General features: G+C 37.4%; 1 protein-coding gene across 7 annotated transcripts in view; it reads right to left on the bottom strand.

Moving 5' to 3' along the window:
• Nucleotides 1-19,928, bottom strand: part of GULP1 (GULP PTB domain containing engulfment adaptor 1) — a 294,801-nt gene extending 274,873 nt beyond the window's left edge. For 6 of the 7 annotated variants that reach the window (XM_053597841.1, XM_053597840.1, XM_053597845.1 and 3 more), the window contains exon 1: nt 19,498-19,928. The gene's annotated coding sequence lies outside the window, so the exon portion shown is untranslated. Of the gene's footprint in view, nt 1-18,825; nt 19,117-19,497 lie in introns of those variants that run through there. The other variant, XM_053597842.1, reaches the window with a different exon arrangement.
• Between the last annotated feature and the right edge of the window lie 603 nt (nt 19,929-20,531).

The raw sequence follows: 20,531 nt of genomic DNA, 5'->3' as shown, positions 1-20,531 counted from the left end.
CACTTAAGCCCAAGAGTTTGAGGTTGCTATGAGCAATGAAGCCATGGCACTCAACCCAGGGGGACAGCTTGAGACTATGTTTCAAAAAAAAAAAAAGTTTCTTAAATGCAAAGAAATTCCCCTACTACTGTACAACCTTTGCTTTGTTAAGGAATTTTTGTGAAGAGATTTTTCTCAACCACCACAGCTTATTTTATTTAGACAGATTATATAATTTGAAGGCTATCCAGTTGGTACTAAGAGCTAGATAGAAAATTTAAGAAAGTCAATAACTAAACATACACGAAAACGTGACTCTCCAGAAAGTTCTGAGTCCACGTTCACATTAGATCCAAGAATGGGGTCTTATCAAGTTAATTATAATGATTCTTCCATATGTATTTTGTTTGTTTGTTTTCCTCTTTATGGAAATGTTAAAGAAGGAAAAATTAATAGAATTAGGTATCTTCTGAAGTCCTTGTTTTTAAAGAAAAAACATAAGCAGACACAACAGAAAGACAATAACCAAGTAGGTATACTGTTTTGAAATTATATTGATGGAACTGTCTAAAAAGATCTCAACACAAGTAGAGTTAGCAGTCTATATCAATGCTATATTTCTCTTAATTATTTATTTTTGCATCAGAATTATGTTGCAAAAAAGTCAGTTTGACTTAGAAAATGTTTACTAACATTAACTGTATTTAAGTGTACATGTATGAATATAATACATAATACAACATATATTTATATAAATTATGTATCATGTAATGTATGTATTATAAATATGTATTTATGTAATTTATGTTAGATAATGTATATATATTTAAGTCAATATTAGGTATTATATTAATTATATATTAGGAATATATTAGGCATTATATATTAGATATATAATTTATACATTATACATATAATGTATAATTTTTAATAATTTATAATATAATGCTTCTACATAAATATATTTTTTTATAAAAATATAACTACATCTACTTATAAATACATGTTTATATTATTTATTATAAAATAAATACCTTCTAAATATTAATATAACTTTATAGAAAATAATTTTCAGTAATCTTGGAGAATCCATTTTGTAAAAACTGGTTACATTCACTCACATTGACTGATCAAATTCAAAATGGTATCAGAATCAGCAAAGCTAAGCTTAAAACCAACTAAAGGATAGCACCATGGAACAATTTGGCTACCTTTAAAAATGGCTTCGTGAAAACAAATTGCAGAGATATTCTTTGGAAAATCAGTCATAATTGGGCATTCTTTGGCCAAGGATCAATGCTAATTCTGTCAAGACTATGACATCTCTATTCAATTTCTGGAATGGAGCTTTGTGGAGATGGAAAGTCACAATCCAAAAATAAACCCAAAGCCCTGGCCAGCTAAGATGAGCAATTCTAGAAATATCTGACAAATATTACGTGCAATTTTGTTTTTAATTTTAACACTCTATAGTTCTTTAAAATATTTTTCAAGTCAGTCCTTTGTTCTCTATCCCTTCTAAAATAATCCTACCTTAGGTCTCTATTATCTCCTCCTTATGAGAGTTGTGCATCCTCTGCTGACTTCTCATTTGCTGATTTCCTTCAAATAACACTTTTCTCAAGGTTCTGCTGTCTAAGTTACTTTACTGGCTGTGCAGATGTCAGGAGGAGACTCACAGACACAGCATATTTCCATAATCAAAATTAGTAGCGTCCAGGCAATTATGGATGCTAAAGCATGCCACCGGAAAATAATAACTAAAAAAGGCTGATTTAGGCCTCTAGTGATCATGAACACAGTTATCAGATTGAAGAACAAACAAAGTCTTAAGCGTGCTGAGTGAGAGCAAAGCCATGGGGCAGGACCCATGTGCCGGAAGCTCAGTCTACAGCACATTGATCCTTCCTTTGGGCTCACACAGTCATCTGCCTGCTTCAAGCTCTCAGGCCTCATGATTCCAGCAGAAACCACTGATAAATGACTTATGTTTCTCTGATTACTAATTTTCTGTTTAGATGCTATCAGTTCGTAGCACTCTACACTTATCTTTAATACCTCTATGAATCTGACATCTTAAAATTAGATCTAAAGGATTCTCCTCCTCAAGATCTACCCTGCTCCAATACCAGTGCATACACCTGTATCAATTGCTATACCTCAGAGCAGATGTGTGAGAAGACTTAATTATTTCATATAAACCAGTTTGTGCAACATGATCCCAAGTACAATTAAACAATAAGAAAAATGTCATCAAAACAGCCAGGGAGATTAACTTTTCCCTTTATACTAAACTTCAGTATTCTTAAATGTATTTCAACAGCATGAATTAATTATACCTTAAGGAAAAGGTATTGACCCATATATGAGATGAAGTTTAATTTTCTCTTACATAATTTTAAGATTAAGAGTCTCTAATTTTGTTTCATGTCAATATTTTAAATTACAAACTTCTTTCCTCCACATTTATAAAAATAAATTCTAAAAAAGATGTATCTCAATTCAAATTATACAATGTCTTAAATTTGTGTTAATTGTGAAAAGATAACTTTTTAATGAAGACACATTGAAATACAAACTAATTTTGCATGGCTCTAAATTTTTATCTTTTGTAAGTGACAAATGACATATTACACTGAAGTGATTCCACTTACATCTATCTATCATTGAAGATACATTTATTTTTATAAAATAGTATATTTGACCAACATCAAAACAGCACACAATTTTACCTTAAAGTTTGAGTACTACAGGACAAAAATGACACTTTACATAATAACAGTAACTGCCATTTATTGCCCACCTACAAAATCCCACTGCGTGGCCACTGTGCTACATGATCAGTCTTATTTTCAGTCTTCTCAAGAACCTTGCATGGAGTAATTGCCTGTGCCGCCTGACAGGTTAAGAAAGAGAAACAGTATGCAATTAATTTGCTTGCTACAGAGGACGCTCTGCTTTTGTAAACGGCAAATCCTATCTCTAGAAAAGTCAAAGCTCGGGATATTTACAGTACAACCTGATGCTTTTCACTGCTATGCAGAAACATAATGAATATTGATAAACATGTGTTCCAAGTGTGGAAGACACTAAAATGTAAAGTGCTAATTTCATAGTACATAATACAAAAAAGTAGGCTCTTAGGGCGGCGCCTGTGGCTCAGTGAGTAGGGCGCCAGCCCCATGTGCCAAGGGTGGCGGGTTCAAGCCCAGCCCCGGCCAAACTGCAACCAAAAAATAGCCGGGCGTTGTGGCGGGCGCCTGTAGTCCCAGCTGCTCGGGAGGCTGAGGCAAGAGAATTGCGAAAGCCCAAGAGTTAAGAGGTTGCTGTGAGCCGTGTGACGCCACAGCACTCTACCTGAGGGCGGTACAGTGAGACTCTGTCTCTACAAAAAAAAAAAAAAAAAAAAAGTAGGCTCTTAATACATAACTAGAACAAAAACACACCTTTGTAATAAAGTCTCATCCCCATCCCCATCCCCAAATGAACCCAATGTATTTTTCAGTGTTAAGGACTGAATTGTGTCCCGCCAAATTTATTTGTTGAAGCTCTAACCCTCCAAAGCAATGGTATTTGGATATGGGGCCTTTGGGAGATAATTAAATTTAGATGAGGTTGGATTTTTTTAGGGTGGGGCCCTTATGATGAGATTACTGTCCCTCTAAATAGAGACATCAAAGAGCCTGCTTGTTCTCTCTCTCTGTCTCTCTCTCTCCTCTCCTCCAACTCCCCACAGTCACCCTGCCTTGTGGTGGACACAGACAGAAGGCAGCACGCGAGGAAGAGGGCCCTCACAGGATCTGAATGCAGAGGCGCCCTGACCCCAAACTTCCCGCCTCCAGAGCTATGAGGAAAAAATCTCTTCTGTTGTTTAAGCCACCAGTCTGTGGCATTTTTCTATGACAGCATGAGCTTACAAAGATACTGAGGTACCCAAAGAAGGAACTCATTAGGTGGCTGTAAGCCAGTTGGTCAGCTGTGATCATGATGCCAAGTCCATTGTGTTCCTTTCTGCTCTGCCTCCCACACACTCATGTCCACAGCTCAGCAAACCATTTAAAAGGAAATTCATGAGAATTCTAAGATCCATTCCAAGCATGCCGTACCTCCATGCTCCCAAACCTACCCATCCTTGTGGTACCTATTCTCATTACTCTAACATAAGTTTTCATATTTATAGGTTAATTGAAATATGTCAATTAGAATTGACTTCCCAAACCTGGAACAGTCATCCAATAGATAGGCTTTCAGTTTCTTAACAACTTCTCTTTCTCTCTTTTTGAGGCAAATAATCCACTGGTTTTACCACTTAGAACTACTACATCTCTGGCAACACAAATTCTGACCACAAACTCCTGTAACATACAGGATGTCTACTTCATGGCCACATCTCTTCCCACGAATCTGCTGCCTCCCTCTCTCTTGTTTTCTAATAGTTCAGTCTGTAGCCCATTGTTTTAACCATTTTCTAGCATATAGCTTAAGCTTCTTCAATACCTTGTACTGTACTCACTTAGGAAAAAATCAGTTGTACTCCTTATAACTCACCAATTATCTAGGAGAAAAAGTCACAGGACAATGCAAATTACTCATCTCAACTGGTCCTTAATATTTCTTGGTATTTTGATAGGTTAACCCAATTTGTATTTGCTCTATTCTCCACAATGGCAGATGTGACAAGTAAGTCCACATTCACACATGTCTAGAGTTAGACAAAACTAAGGAGTTAATGCTCACTTTAGAGAGTATGCGTTTAAATTCTTAAATTTACCATGGTACCAACGTGATTTACTTTTACATGTACTTGCTAGGCCCTCCTACTTCCATCCTGTCCACCTTCCACAATCATTGACAAATTACCAAATTACTCAAGGATTTTATTTGCCGAACACACTTTAAGCATAGTGACGTCTCCTCACTATTAAAGAAACCTTCCCTAAAGTGTATGTAACTCAGTACCATTCAGTTACCATACTGTCTCTCTTTTTCCATACACAAATTTAGTTCATGAAAAACAGTACTGTTTCAAATATTCATGTGCTCCCACAATTCACCACATACACAATTCCACCAAAATTGTTCTCACCACAGTGACCAATGACTTTCATGTCAAATATGGTAGACACTTGAATCTCATGTTTCTTTTTCTCTTCTCTCCTTTCTCTTTTTCCCTTGATCTGTCTATATGACTTAACGCTATTGATCACTTAGTCATTTTCTGCTTTTCTTCCTCCTCATTCACTGGTCATTCCTTCTCAGTGTTGTTTGTAACTTTTGCTTTTTCTACCCTGGTAAAAATATTAGTGTTCCTCTGAGCCATATCATAGACCATCTTCCCACTATGTAAACCTTAGCCTGGGTTATCATCTGTAAGCCAAAAAATCCTATTTGTAATCTAAAACTTAAGCATTTGCATGTGTAAACACACACATATGCATACATCACCAGCTCAGGTCCAATATTTTAGCTCTGGGCCTATACATATTCAATGCCTCTAGACATACACAACAAAATGATTCAGAGGAACATCAAGGGGTGCCCAAAACTGAATCATTTCATAATTCTGCTTCTACTGAATTTATTCTGCTGATGAACAGTACAAACACCCAAGTAGCCAAAACTAGAAACCTCAAAATTGACATTTACACAATCCTCCTACCTCCATCCTGTCTGCCTTCCACAGTCATTGACAAATTACCAAATGTACAAAAAATACAGAAAGTTTTCTCCAAAATATCTCTGGAATAAAGTCATTTATCGTCATTCCTCTAGGCTTCCACATTCTCTTGCCTAGACATGTTGGGAGGGTATCAGCTTAGGTCTTTCTAAAGTGCAGATGATGACATCTTGTCACCAGTCCATAATAATCCTCAAGATTTGCCATGTGCTTTTTAGCATGAAGCTCAAACTTTGGATTATAAATTCCTACAAGATCGGCCCCTGCCTCGCTGGCTTAATCTCCAGCAATTCGAGCGCGTCCTTCCCTTCCACTCCATTCTCCATCTCTATTTTCCATCCTCTAATTCTGTAGCTGACCCACAGACTCTCCCCTCCTCCCTACGTGCTTAAGTGACTTTCCAACTCCCACTGCTTTTCTTTTCGCCAAGAAGCCTTTCCTAACAACCAGGCTATGTCAAATCCCATGTTAAGAGAAACTTCTTATAATAATAATACACAAGCTACAAATACATGTACCACAAGAGATCAAATGTCAACAGTTTAACTTGTAAAAAAAAAAACAAATTATGAAATCAACTACAAAATTAGGATGACTCTGAATATTGTATTTTAATTTAAAAATTAGTTTTCATTAAAAAAAAAAAACTCTTGAAAACTAAAACTTTACTACCCTAAAATATTTTTGGAGGTGATCTAGTCCATCTCAGGGAAGACAGATGTTATTAAACACCTAAATGAAAAACACATGTCAGAAAAATGGAAACTATTACTATGAGTGATTTTATATCTTAGACTTTATTTATGTTAATATCATTTGATGAAACCAGAGGGGAAAGTGGGATTAGGAAAAAGTCTATTTCACTAAACATTTTAACTTTCCCAACAAATCAAAGCAGGCAAAATTGAAAGCAATATGCAGACTCAATTTAGTCAGTTTGTTAATTTTTATGCTTTAACTAAACAAGGTAAAGTGAACAAATATCGCCCAGGAGTTACAAGTGGCTCTGTCAAACAGCAGGAGATGGGCAGCTCATTGTGCCATTAAAGGAACAAAAAAAGAAGGAATCAAGCCTCAGTCGGGAGTCTGGGCACTTAGGTTATTCACAGGGATCACATTCTCACTACTGAAGAGAACTACCAAAGCTGGCCCGGGCCTAGGGGGGCTGCGGGCACTCCATGGCACACTTCACAGCGCGGATGGCGCTTAAGGGGCTTTTACTTCCAGTTCTCCTATCTACCTGGGTTCTACTGTTTGCTGGCTGTGGAGACTACAATAAATTCTTAACATTTGTAAATCATAAAAACATTTAGCATAATGCTTAGGACATAATGAGTACTCTGTAGGTGCTCTTTTTGTTATGTTTATTCTCTTGTTCAAAAAATACTTTATGTGGACCCACAGATAAAAGAAAGTAGATTAGAGAAAGGGTTCAGATGCCTAGGAAGATCCTAATAGAAGAAGAGACAAATTAAGCAGGCCACTATTTTCACTTTATCTGATTATCGTAGCACCGGTGGGAGTTGTAAATTGAATTTTCTGGATACTTATCCTATCCTTATTTTTATATAATATTGGCTCTGAATCAAGTTATATTTTCTACCAAAATTTCCAAAGTGGATAAGCAAAGGCCCTTTAATGACAACTTCCATGCCAAGAGGCATCTACTCACTGTTCAAAAACCCCCAAGAATGTGGTTCCCTTTTAAACCAAGGAAAGGTTACCAAGGGGCATCCCTCTTCTCAAAGGGGAAAAGGAGGCCCCAGGACAATCCCCAAACAACTTCTAAAAGAACAATAATCCCCTGAGAATTGCAGCACTTTGCATTCCCTGGTTTCCTTTGCCTAGCTTTCGCAGTGTGTCATTTCCTTATAGTTGCTATGAAGGAGGTCATGTTCTCATAGAGGAAGCATCTCAAGCATGTTTATTGCATTCTTATGCAAAAAACTAATGTGCACATCTCAAATACAATAGTATAGGGGATACTGTTACTTTAGATGTCTGTCATTGATTGATCCTCTGATAGCTCTTTTATTTTTCTCAGGTATTCAAGTTATTTGTTACATCCCCCTGCAACTCAATTTCCATGCTTTCGACATCCACATGACATCAGTTCTAATACATTAGCTTTCCTTTCTTGACCAGTGACCCTGTTACCACACTGCTTAACTGCATGCTTTGAGTATTTGTAACATTCCCACCTACAGTTTTGCCAGTTGCCTTCATCTGCACTGCCTACACAACCTTCTAGCTATTTCTCACGCTCTCTCATTCTCAACAAACCTACCCATTGTGACCTTTTCCGATTCTCTGAGCCTGTCAGATTGTTCCTGGTTCTGCTTGCCTCCACTTCCTGAATAATAGTTGGATAACTATCTTAGCTAAGGAGAACAGTAATACCCTAAAATATATTTCACACTAGTTTTGAGTAATCCTACCACCTTAGTCTTATCTTAGCTAAGGAGAGCAATAATAATACCCTAAAATATATTTTACACTGGTTTTGAGTAGGATTACTATACCTTCAGAGTAGAGCACATTACAAAAATCAGTATGCATAATGCTAAGTCATAAAAAGGTTAAGTCAAGAAACTGGTGGCAGAAAATAATTAGATTGCTAATGATTCTAGTTATCTAGGGTTTTAGAAAACAAGGTAAAGAAGAACAAATATCCATAACATTTGTTATAGAACAAATACTGTTATAGAACAGTAAGGCAGACTTAACTTAGGACAATCCGTATAAGGGAGAAAGACTAGGCTCAACTTCAGATACAATACGAAAAGTGGGAATTTATAGCCAATAAGTAAGAAAAGGGCAGAGGAAGAAAAACTGCTAAGAATAAACATCAGAGGTAAAGGAGGATGCTAGCTAACCTGATGTAACAGTATTCTTGCTGAATACAGGTTAGGGTGATCAGACATCATCCAGAAAATGGTAGAGTTTAAGGAACATAATTGGATATAAAGTGATCATATATTGAGGATGGCGAAACTGAACGCAGAGACCTAAAAGTCAAGGCCTAGTTGAAAAGAGGATGCAAAAGGGCCTGAGCCAGGTTTGGTCAAGAAGAAAATCTTTGTCACTAGCTCTTAATTAAAAGTATAAGATATGACTCCATTTTTTATACCTCTGTGAATAGATCTACAGTTTATAGTTTTCTTTAGTTTTACTCTTTTCAGCTTTATTTTTCATATTTAACTATAGTATAACCTCTGTAAGTTGGCCACCCAAGGAACTGTAACAAACTGGTCAACATACAGAGGTGGTCCACATAGGGAACTAGGCCTCCTGTACCGACACATACAGGCAATGCATGTCCAGTCTACGAAAATTAGGTCAACTTAAGGAGGTAGTCAATGTAGGGAGGCGGCCCCTATAACTACAGCAGTACCATGGAGGTTCTACTGTAGCTATAAATTTGTTTTAACATCGGACTACAAGATTTAAATTAGGCCAGGCACTGAGATTCCCTTAATGTTTCTTTATGTACACTTAACATTTCCAATAAACTGAAGATACCAAATGACCAATAAACAGTGGTATATTGAGAACTGACTGCATTATAATTTATATTTCAAGTTATTTTACTTTTTACTGTTTTCTATTGTCTGAGCCTCTTAGATTATTCTCAGTTTTGCCTGCCTCTATCTCCTGCTTAATTTATTCATCTCAATAAATTTAGCTAATAAGATGATTGAGACTTGAATTTATTGTATTAAAAACATAGTATTTGGTAATTTGAATAATAGTGTATTTTACAGATTAATAGCACTAGTTTATAAAACCCAAGTAGTCTATAAAATTTCTTTAATACTCTAAATTGCTGTTTCTAAAATGTATATAAAATTAAGAAACAATTTAACAACACTGTAATTAGGATACTGTCTATTTTAAGTAAATAGAAATCTATTCAAGTTGATTGGAAAAATAAAGAAATTCATTATCTCACACACAAGTAAATCCAAAAATATGGTAGGTTGCCCAAGTGCCCATCGACCCACGAATGGACTAGCAAATTGTGGTACATGTATAACATGGAATATTATGCAGCCTTAAAGAAAGATGGAGACTTTACCTCTTTCATGTTTACATGGATGGAGATGGAACATATTCTTCTTAGCAAAGTATCTCAGGAACGGAAGAAAAAGTATCCAATGTACTCAGCTCTACTATAAAGCTAAATTATAGCTTTCACATGAAGGCTATAACCCAGCTATAGCACAAGACTATGGAGAAAGGGCCAAGGAAGGGGAAGGGAGGGGGGAGGTTTTGTTGGAGGAAAGGTAATGGGTGGGGCCACATCTGTGGTGCATCTTAGAATGGGTACAGGCGAAACTTACTAAAGGCAGAATACAAATGTCTACATACAATAACTAAGAAAATGACATGAAGGCTACGTTGAACAGTTTGATGAGAATATTTCAGATTGTATATGAATCCCGCACATTGTACCCCTTGATTGCACTAATGTACACAGCTATGATTTAACAATAAAAATAAATAAATTAAAAAATATATGGTAAGTCGATTCCAGGGACACAACAATTACATCAAATATGCAAGTTCTTCACATTTTTTCAGACATAGTTAAGTATTTATTTTGGCTTCGAGCTGGATCTTTTTATGATGGTCCCTTAAAGCATCTATTCTAGGCAGTACCAGTATCAAAAACTGACATAGCTTTCTCATACAATGATCCCTTACGAAGGGTAAAGCAATATTTTCTACCCTTTCTGCCTCTAGTCCTGCCATTTCATATTAAATATCACCTCAATAACCAGTCACTGCCAAAGGGAACAGAAACACCATGATTATAAGTGTAACATATTCTAAACTTTACTTGATTTAGGAGTGGGATCCCTCTTTCCTAAATTGTGTGAACAACAGAATAATACCAGAGAAAAGAGGAATAAGGAACGGATTTGTGTAGACAACCAGTAGTGTTGGACAACACAAGGAAGGTGTGGCTCACAGAAGTGAAAATATTCTTACAAATGGAAATGCATGAAATGGAAAGATGAGTTAACTTTAACTTAACTTTAGAAACACACTGAAATTAAGCCGCTGTCACTCCATGTCATTAAAAGGAAATCTGGAAATTCAACAGGGGAGGGAAGCAAAGAAGTACCCATAGTGCTTGGCGTTTCCCATGACAGGAAACACAACGTGGATCCAAAGCTAGAAAGACACACACACAGAGTTGTCCCTCCTTATGATCTTGAAAACGTTGTCAATTTTCCAGTATAGACTGTTACTATACAGGCCTTTGGAATTTTAAGGTGGTCTTGATCTACTAAACTAATTTATGAGTGTGAAGATCTCTATGTTAACTTTTTCCAATCAATAAGTTTAAAGAGACTGCTCTTGTCATATATTTCAAAAATAGAGTTCTTTGGCTCAAATAAATCAAACATCAATCAGAAGGTGATTTTAAAATAGATATATCTGACAGATTTTCCATGTCAAGTAAAAAGAAAAAAGGAAATACAGGCCAATAAATGATGTTACCTATATTGGAAGCATGGGTGTCTTTGGTAACACAGTAATTTGTTACACTTGTAAGTATTCTAAATTTTGATTTTCTAAACACTCGGCAAACGTATTTAAATTTTTCGTCATAATGGTCATTAAATAATCCACATCACATAACCAAATTTATAACCTTAAATAACTCAGAGATGTATAGAAAAAAATAAGTTTCAAAATGTACAGAAAGTTTTTATTTTTTTCAAAATTATTTATAAAAACTGTTAATACTGTCACAGTTACTTATTACCAAGCAAGACAGAGGAGGACTATTTAACAAATCCATTCTTTTTTTGTTTGTTTGTTTTGTTTTGCAATTTTTGGCTGAGGCTGGGTTTGAACCCGCCACCTCTGGCATGTGGGGCCGGCGCCCTACTCCTTTGAGCCACAAGCGCTACCCAACATATCCATTCTTTATATATAAAAAATAAACCAGCCCCGTAATACAAGATTCCCAGCCAAATCTTAACCCCTCCAAATATAGATAATACTGTGAAAAAGATAAATCTATGTTTTTAATTTACATGTTCTAAAATTAAATATAAATGTGAAATAAAAAGCATAACCTACTCCTTATATTTCTAATTACATACTGGTTAGATCTGGAGAAGTGAAAAAGACAGAAAATAAGATGGCAGTTTTGCAAGATAATCCAGTTAAAATTGTTATTTTTTCCTTTTTCTTTCTTTCTTTTCTTTTTTTTTTTTTTGAGACAAGGTCTCACTTTGTGCCCCAGCTGGAGTACAGTGACATCATCATATCGCATGGCAATTTCAAACTCCTAGGCTTGAGCAATCCTCCTGCCTCAGTATCCCAAGTAGCTGAGATTGAGTGCATGCTACCACATCAGGCTAATCTTTCTATTTTTTTTTTTTTGAGACAGAGCCTCAAGCTGTCACCCCAGGTAGACTGCCGTGGCATCACAGCTCATAGCAACTGCCAACTCCTGGGCTCAAGCGATTCTCCTGCCTCCGCCTCCCAAGTAGATGGGTCTACAGGCGTTCACCGCAACGCCTGGCTATATATTTTTTGTTTGTTTGGTTGCAGCCGTCATTGTTGTTTGGCGACTGGGGCTGGATTGGAACCTGCCAGCTCAGGTGTATGTGGCTAGCGCCTTAGCCGCTTGAGCCACAGGCGCCGAGCCTAATCTTTCTATTTTTTATAGAGGGTCTCACTTTTGCTCAAATTGTTCTCAAACTCCTGACCTCAAGAGATCCCCCCGCCTCGGCCTCCCAAAGTGCTAGAATCACAGGCATGAACCACTGTGCTCAGCCCCAGTTACTAATAAAATTTGTTTACTCATGATTATGATCAGGAACACAGAGAAAGAGAAACATTTCTGTAGTGCTAACAGTCACAAGCTGCTGTACTAAACCATTTTCATGGTTTCATGGCTCCTTGTCATCCCCACCTGTTCTGTCTGGAATTGTCCCTTTCATTGTCTGCCTAACTCATTCTTGTCCTTTGTTATTTGGTCTAAGAAGCATCTGCACACATTCTTTCCATGAACTTCTACCCTTCACACTGGTGAATGAATATCCCGGTTTCCCATTTCTACTCCCTCAATACCCTCTTCATTGCACCCAACAATTATAGAGAAATACCAAGTTCTATTTAAGTTAGTTTGAGATAGGGTTCTTTAACAACTACAAAAAGAACAAGTGACAGTCAATATGCATTTATTAAATTCAACTGGATCATATCAGAAATCCCTTTATTTACAGACTCATAATTTAAACATAATTATACTTTCCAGAATTAGAAGGGAGGGAAAAGCCTACAAAGTTATATAAGTTACCAGAAAATCACTTAATAAGGGAGAAATCTCATTGGATAAGAAAGTCCCAAAGAAAGTTTCAGTTTAGCAAGCTTTAACTATTGTTCTTTAAACGCTCATCTTTGCTACTTCAGGAAACTTCATTTTTCCGAATTGATCATAAATATCCTATGCTACTTAGTGTAAGCAATTAAGTCTAGGATAACTCAGATATTATCAATTTAGTAGTAGTTCTTTCTTTAATGTATTAAAAATATTAGTAATATGAGAGCTCATATTGGTTGACTGTTAAGAATTTAAAAGATTTTTTCCTATATATCCAAAGTCACGATGATGCGTAAAAACAGAAATAATAAATCACAAAATTTCGAGATACTCCTATACAACTTTCTATATCTGAAATAGTAATAGACCTTTGCCATTTCAGACAATATTTACATGATTTCAAATGCAATTTATTTACTCAATGTGATTCCTTAACCATTTTCTCAAACTGTATTCTGAGAGACTATACCATATAATCAATGTCCTCTTACTAATTTTTTTAATAAGCATATACAGCATAAACTATTGTTTCAAAATTAGTTTAATATACAATTGTTCTTTCCAATAAGCCAAAGTTTCTCTGTATTTATGTGAGATATCAATAAAGACCAACATTCATGTTGTTAAATAAGTTTATGATTACAATAATGTACATCCTCAAGTAGGTAATAGGAAAGTCCAACTAAAATTCTGTATTATTACTACACAGTTACTCAAAGCATATGAAAATGAAATAAACTACAGAAATAAAATACTATGCACTTTAATTTTTAAAGTACTCTGTTTCTTACACAAAACTATTATCAGCACTTACAAAACTGTTTTAACTCACCTAAGATGAAATCTGGGTGAATGAACCTATTTGCTGTTATAATTTTACTTTAAAACATGGCGCCTTCTTAATTGCTGTCAAAAGCTATGAGAGATATCTAGAAGCTAAAATCGAGTTTATTTTTTACAAAAAAATAAGGTGGTCAACTGTTACCCCAAATTTATAGGTTTGTTATCATAGCACAGATGTTCTCTTGGAGTTTTTTTCTTCCTAGCTAATACGTTGTTTACCTCATTTAAATACATATCAAATAAGAAAGATAGCATAGTTACCATTTCATGAAATATTATATAACTACAAACAGACAAATCATTAATGATTCCATTGGATTATTTAAGCTCTTAAACGACCATCTTTATTTTCACAAGACAGTAGACTTAACACATAGTCCGTGTTGTTCCATCTTGTTTTTTGTTAGTAGTTTTGGCAAAGATCCCTGAAGTTCTTGGGGAATGAGTAGGTGTGGTTTCAGGAAAGCAGGTCAATATATGATAATATAAAGAAAAAAGCTGTATACCACCAGGAAAATACATTTATATATATATACTCACCTCAAAATGCATTAAAAATTTATCATGGTAAATTTACCTCCTTACTGCAGTTAACCGCTCATCTGCCCGTGATGTATTTAAGAAGAGCAGAGAGGCCTTCTTTGAGTATGTCATCACTAGAGCCAATAACCAAGAACATGGGTAGAAGATTATACCCACTATTTTTCTCTTCCTTCACTGGTACAAAAGCCTAAAAATGGCTTTAGAATTTGAAAAAAAAAAAAAAAAGTCAAGGATCTTTATGCGCAGTTATCTAGAAAGTATTGTAAATAAATTTTTAAAATTAGACTCAAAATATCGATTCATTGAAGCTATTTTTTCCTTTGAATAAATATAACTGGCATAAACAGAGAAACATAAAGAACATATGTCATAAGTGTATGTACACACACACACTCCATATATGTGTGTGTGTGTGTGTGTATATATATACAGAGAGAGAGAGAGAAAGAAGGAGATAGAGACCGACAGAGAGACACCCACAGAGTTTAGTTCCTTAAGGCATTAAAGTTTCCACATCTATTCTGAGCTTCATCTATATAATACATCCAAGGTGTTCAAAACCCCTTTAAAAAGTCTTATTAAACTTTACAATGCAGCATAAGTATGCCAGAAATCACAGTGTCTGCATAAGTTAACTCACTGACTCATACTATGTGAGCAAATGAGAGCAGCCTTTACAAAAATCTTCGTAAGTACACAATATGTAACAACAAAACTAATTTCAAACTTACTACCACCATACTATTTCAATGTAATCGGAAAATTGGCAATGGCTCTTCTGCCTAATGTTTGAGTTATTAACTGTCCTCTCATGGAAAATAATCATGCACAGTAAGCATCATTAGAGTGGCTGAAAACATTTTCCAAGTACATAACAAACAAAAACTAGCAAATAGCAGAGCCTGAAAACAGTATAAGCATTGTTTTCTCAGTCTTACTCTGGGCTAATGACTTTTAGCCATTCTCTTTAAAAATAAAGGCCCAATTACAGCTTCATATTCCCAATGTTTGAAAGTGAAGTGGATTCTCTGTTTGAAGTTTGTATCTTTCTTCCAATTCAAATGTAAATATATTTTAGAGTCCTACAGGAGCAAGCTTAAGTTTCCGGATCTCTAGATCTCTTAACACAAACACTATTAGATTCACTAGCTTCTCATATATTTAGAAACCAGGGCTTGTAGCAACCATGTCGTTGACTTCTGTAACTACCTTTGAATTCGTCACTATAATCAAAAAAAATTTTTTTATCCTACAGAGGTTTTAAAAAAAATTGCAAAATTGCAGGTTGAGTTTCAAACATATATCTCATCCACATAAAATTTAAATAAAAATCAACTACAATTCAGTAATGGAGATGAGTCTTTTAAAGAATTTTAATTTAACATCAAAGGCCAAATTAGATATTTTACATTAAAATTACTCTAATACGTTCTTGTACATTAATTTGTTCTTTGACAACTCAAAAAAAATTACTCACAGTGTGATTTTGGCTGTAGATTGAACTCAACTACTATATCCTACGTACTCCTACTTTTAATGGATTCACTAGTAAAGATAATGTATAGTTTAAAAATAAAAGCTGTGACTATTTTACCAAAAGATTTTTATCCTTTTAATAACTTATACATATTCTGTTCCCTCTAATAAATTTACTTTCACTTACAAAAATAATAAGTTAAACATCCATTGAGTGCAGCACAGTACAATAAGCTATAAAAATAGGTAATATATTTTACCAACACGTCAAGCTAAAAATTAAATATTTCACAATTATCATGAATCAATAAGTAAGTTCACAAATTATAGGTAGCAAAGTAGAGAGTAAATCTGGTAGAATGTTTAAAAGATAAACTTATCATGGAAATTATAGAGCTGAGAATTTCAATGTTGAGATTTGAACACATGCCTGATGGTGCACAAAAATAATGCAACAAATAGTGGTTGAATCATTTAATGAATGGCTCTAAAATCTATCCTCCAAATAATTGTTGAGGCCATTGGGAAAAGAAAATTGGTACATCATTGAATGTATTTTAGCCTCTCAAATATTATTTCGGAGAAGGAAGCCAAATTCCGCAAATATTTTTGGTGACATCTCATAAAAGCAAATTTGAGCTGGACTTAAAAAACAACTGTTCTTAAGTACAAATATAAACTGAAATAAAAAGAAATGAGTTTGCTAATTGTTCTTTTCTGTTTGAGAAAATGACTCAGCCTTAAACATAACAAAATCTCACCCAATATCCTCAAAATTAAAATTTATGATTTAACTAAAGCTATAACTAAAATGTACAAGTAGTAATTTTTGTAAATTAAATAGATATGTCATTACTGTACGTGTATTACAGTTAAAAATTTCCTATTTTATTTCCACAAACTCAACAAAGTCAGCTGAGTGAGAAACCAAATGACCTTTATGTCTAAAAGCCTATTAACATTATTTAATGTTTTAAATTCTTACAATAAGCTTGTAATTATGTAAAAAACTACTTCTGCAAGTGGAAAACCTGAAATTATAGTCAGGGTCATCACTTTGCTGAGAGTGATTCATAAATTCAATCTCAGAGAGTAGGCTAACAGTCACAATCTCAATCTCTTAACTCCAGAGCAAATATAAACCACATTAGTGTGTTTTACTATTCAGGCAGAAGACCAGTATAGTAGACCTCCTCCCTGAAAAAGGGAAGTAGAGATAAAACATCAACAACTGTAATACATGAAAGGGTCTGAATTATAGTTAAGACTTACAAGACTTGGCTGCTCTGAAATTGGGACGCAGCGAGGCCCTAAATATGGGGCAAATGCGTGAAATACTGAGATTATCTCAGCTTTTATTTCTTCAGATGAAACAGAAAGATGTATTTACTGGGATCATTTTTGGCAAATGTAAAGAAGACACACTGGATACATTTTCCCTTTAATTCTCTGACCCAAATTCATGCTATTTGAGAATACCTAATTGAATTATTTAATTTAGCAAGAAAACCATCTGCTCAAAGCCTAGGTCCTCAGTTCTTACTGTTATGAAAACCAAGAAGTAAGGTCAAGGTCAAGGGATTGAGGTTGCAGCAAACCTAGTCCAACTTAAGGAGACAAACAGCAACAAAGTGTGGGCATTTGCACAGTGTGATCAGCACAAACAGCAGGCTCCCAGCTATTTCAGTGCAGCCCTGATAAGGGTCAGACTTTGCTCTTGGAGCCCTTCTGCCATCTCCTCAGTCTCTCCAAGTGCACTCTACACTCAGTTTATTTTTTGCCAAGAAGGCTAATCTTAGTCACCTAAAAATTCTCATTGCAAAAGAAACTCCTTGTTTAAGCCCAAGTACAACCACCAGCCCCTTTCCAATTATCCTCTGCAACTTCCCCAGTCTCTTTCATGCCTGGCTAGGGAGCTCAGTCTAGTTTGGCTGCTGGCCAGGTTCTTCTCTTTTTTCCTTGTCAGTCGTAAAAACTTGGAAAATACTCCTGGACAGTTCAAGGAGACCTTTAATTATGGAGTGGAGCCGACCCTTAGCCTGTCTGCTGTTTCCAGCAAGGGTTATAGTTGCCAGCGACAGCACTCTCTCAATCGGTGGGATTTCTAACAGGCTACTTGTTTATATGGGGAACAGAGGGGAGAGACTGGCAGAGAAAGGGGCGATTTGCAAATCTGAAAAATTTCCAATTCTTCTCAGAGTTTTCTACCTCGTAACATTCACTCTAACAATCTCTCCTCTTTTAGCACTTAATCACCTACTTGGAATTAAAGATACAAAATCAACAGTATCACGGTCTCTTGCTAATCCCGGAAATGAACAAGTGGACTCACACATAAAGAGGACACTCTCCAGAACGTTTTATTCTCAAATGTAGGTGCAGCGTTCTTTTAAAAGCAGGCACAAAACAAAATTTAACCTTCCCTAATTGATTGCATTATACTTTGTCAAACATGCAGATGGAAATAGTGCGCGTTAATGTCTGATCACAAATGAAAGGCAGGCAACCTAGTTAGGAAAAACTAGTAGGACCTAGGAAAGAGTATTCTGACTGCCAAGCCCTCACTTACTTGGAGTGTGCCCAACGTACCAAGTGGACCCGTCAAGCCCAACACCAGCTAAGTTTTCCTTACTCTACCTTGGCACGCTAGTTCCAGCTGCAGCGTCCAGCTTCCTGTCCAAGTCCCATTCAACATTGTAAACACATTCCAAGAAAACCAGCCTGCCCAGATTTCCCTCCCGCACACAGGGAAGTCAGCGCAGCAGCCCCAGTAGCCGCAGAATAGAAGAGAATTGACTACTCCGGATTCTGGTGTGCGTACCCAGTGACGCCTGGGGGAGGCAGACACAGCGGAGGGAGCCTGGCAGCCCAACCTAGACCCCAAGGTCTCATTATCCTGACGCGCCTTACGCCCTGCAAAAAAAAAGCTGCTTGACCCGCTCAGCCAAAGACTAACCCATGTGGACTCCGTTCCCAAGTTGGGCCCTACCGGCTCTGGGCTTTAAACTATCCGCAGCCGGGCCTCAGAGATTCGCGCCTCCCCGCCCCCATGCCCACATTTTCTCTCCTAGTCAACAAAAGGAAAGCTACGCTGGAAGTTCGCTCTTGGGTCGCTTCGCTGTGACCCGGCGATGACTTGCCTGCTTAGTCCCGTTTGATCCATGCACCCTCAACCGGACTAATCCTTGGGCGCTCCACCCCACCCCCACCCCTTCCAACTCCTGCTCACGGGCTCCCGCTACACGGACCAAAGTTACCACAAAAGGCTAAGGAGGCTTCAGGAGCCCGGAGACCGCTGAGTCCCTAACCTCGCTGGGCTCCCCACTCCACCCGCGTCATTTCTCAAGCACTGCCATGGCAGGCGTCAACAGGTCTTAGCCTCCTTTCTTGCTGGACGACTCCCTGCTTCTTTAGCTGTCCTATTTTTTTTTTTTTTTTTTTTTTTGCAACCTGCTGGGCAGCAAAAGAGGGGACGCGCAGTCCCGCGCCCACCTCCCCCGGCACTGGTAGCTGGGACTGACTGCTGTCCCTCGGGATACCAGCTTCTAAGAGATCACATACTCCTGCCGGTAGGGAGGCTGGGATCGCAGCCAGTGAAGACCCCAGACAAATCGCGCTCTCAGCGTACCTTACTGAAGGATGCAGTCCGGTCAAGCTTCGGGCAGGGGCGTGGAGAGCTGCCGGGTCCTCTCAGCCCGGCGATCTCGGCTTCAGCACAACCGGAGAGCGGATTTCGTGGCCTACAGGGAAAGTTTCTCTACGTCAACACCACGCTGGACTAGGGACCCTCAGGCTTTGGTCCCCTCCCTCGTCGCGCTCTCTGCCCCCCTCCCTCCCCTTCCTAATCCGCTGGATCCAAAACTAGCGCCGGCGGCGGCTGGGGCTCAGGGCTCGGGACTCCGGGTCGCTCCCGGCTGGGAGCGCGGGGCTCCCCCTCTCGGTCAGAAAGAAACTCCAGCCGACTCGGTTTGCGCACTTCTGGCAGTCTCCGTGGACACTTCCACATGGGACGCCTGTGTTGAAGCTCGCAGACTTACTTCTTTAATTTCTGATTGTGGTTTTCTGAATGTCCGCTGGGCTATTCCGAGTGTGCATATAGAACTGGTGGTGGAGGGTGGAATGGGAGAGAAACCCGTCTGCAAAAGGAGAGGCCATACTTCAGCCAGGACAGAAGCAAAAGAGCAGTCCCCCCCGCCCGCCCCCCACAAGCGCCGCGTTTCTTTCTGAATGCTCTCCGTGAGCCCTGAATCAGGACTTTTCGCCTTTTCTTATCTCTATGAGTTTCCTAACAGTTTTAAAATACATCTGCGGCTTAATGGGGCTGCAGGCGGGAGTGTCAAAAGAAATATAAGAATGTGAGTAAAACCCACCTTCTTCACAGCCTTTATCAAGAAAGCATTGACCTGGTCGCTGCTGCTGCTCATACTGAACCTCTACAGACTTGTCTCTGGTTTTTACTCATTTTTTTAAAACTCAGCCAGAATATCTGAACTTTGTCATATACCTTTTTCTAAAAAATTTGAAAATTTCCTCAGTCACCAGATCATACCCATTTTATCCATTCAGACGTTTACCTTGGAATTCAGGACTCCTGCTTAGGGTTCCAGGAAAAACACAGCCAACCATTCTTACTGACCTTGGTAAAGCTTAGTGTGGGACAGG

The sequence above is a fragment of the Nycticebus coucang genome, chromosome 7 (assembly GCF_027406575.1).
Source record: "Nycticebus coucang isolate mNycCou1 chromosome 7, mNycCou1.pri, whole genome shotgun sequence".
Lineage (NCBI taxonomy): Eukaryota > Metazoa > Chordata > Mammalia > Primates > Lorisidae > Nycticebus > Nycticebus coucang.
This window is presented reverse-complemented; position numbering and strand designations above follow the sequence as displayed.